This window comes from Otolemur garnettii, unplaced genomic scaffold, assembly GCF_000181295.1.
Source record: "Otolemur garnettii isolate 467f Iridium unplaced genomic scaffold, OtoGar3 scaffold00092, whole genome shotgun sequence".
In the NCBI taxonomy this organism is placed as follows: Eukaryota; Metazoa; Chordata; class Mammalia; order Primates; family Galagidae; genus Otolemur; species Otolemur garnettii.
In genome coordinates, this window is record NW_003852487.1 from 47,370 (window position 1) to 48,958 (window position 1,589).

Sequence of the window (1,589 nt, forward strand, 5' to 3'; positions counted from 1 at the left end):
CGCTACAACGGCCCGGCTATTTTTTGGTTGCAGCCGTCATTGTTGTTTGGCGGGTCCGGGCTGGGGATTCGAACCCGCCACCTTGGGTGTACGTGGCTGGCGCCTTAGCCGGTTGAGCTATAGACGCTGAGCCTCTCATACATCTTTTAATCTTTGATTACCTGTTGCTGATCAAGGATAAGAAATTAAAAGTTACTGGGTAGCTCTGAAGAGGTGGGAGAATTCCTGGAGACCTCTCCCCATGTTAATATCTGTTTCCGATTTTCCTCCTGGATTCAGGAGATTCTCTAGGGAAGAGCACTTTACCACCTGCTGCGCTACCAGAGAGAAATTATCAGCATGGAACCGTGAAAAAGGGAGTTAGAGAAGTTTGAGATTCAGCCTACTAAATCCCTTTGTTTTTGTTTTGTTTTCTAGGCTCTATGTCTGATCCCATAGTCCACTAACATGTACCTTCTGGTCCACTCTCTCTTACAGAGGAATCTCCAGTCTTTTGAAAGGGAAGGAGAGAGCGGCCAGCTTGCCTAGCTGCTTATAAGTATACCTTGCTGGCTTCTCAGGTTTCATCCCATCTTTGTTATCTTGCTCTCCCTTTACTACCAGTTCTAGAGGGCCTACGTGCTACTAATTCCCAGCTCTTTGATGATTGTTTGGTGTGGATGTGGTGTTGGTCTGCTTTCCTCACTGGCAGTCCAGGTGGCTAAACCAGTTATAACTGCTCCAGCCACACATTCCCTCTTTCCTCTTCTCTCTGATCTAGGACTATGTCTTTTTTTAAATCCCTTTTTGGAAATTCTAGTGGGATTTTGTGTAGAAGGAAAATTAGACACTTGCATCCAATCCATCATCTTAACCTCTAAATGAATACTCTGTATTCATTTGCTTATACTATATCTCTCCCAGTAGAATGTAGGCTCCCTGATAGCAGGGATCTCTTTGGTTCATTTCCCACTTTCACTACCTAGACCAGCAGTTCTCAACCTGTAGGTTGCGACCCTTTGTAACAATGAAAATACATATCAGATACTTACATCACGATTCATAACAGCAGCAAAATCACAGTTATGAAGTAACAACGAAAATAATTTTATGGTTGGGGGTCACTACAACATGAGGAAGTGTATTAAAGGGTTGCAGCATTAGGAGGCATTAGGAAGGTTGAGAACCACTGACCTAGACAGTGACTGTAGCAGAATAAATGAATGACCTTGAATCAAGGACCTAAGCAGGGTATATTGCTGCATACATAAGAGGCATTTAATAAATAAGAATATAGTACATTTGGAAACACACATGGTTTATTACAGTATTTATATTTATTAATTTTAATTGAACTCCTTGGACTATTTGTTGCCATGGGGAACATTCTAAGTAGGTACTAAAGGCTAAACTTGGAGAGTGTTATCAGCCTTTAAATTAAAGCTGATTAGCGTATGTAGGTTTTATATTAATTTTATAGTCACAATTGAACTTGTATAGTGGACTTTCACTTTATCAATCTAGAGCAATAATCTCAAGGTGGCTGTCACATATTAGCTCAAAAACTCATGTCATATCAGAGTAAAATTCACATAAAAGGCAGGCTGCTA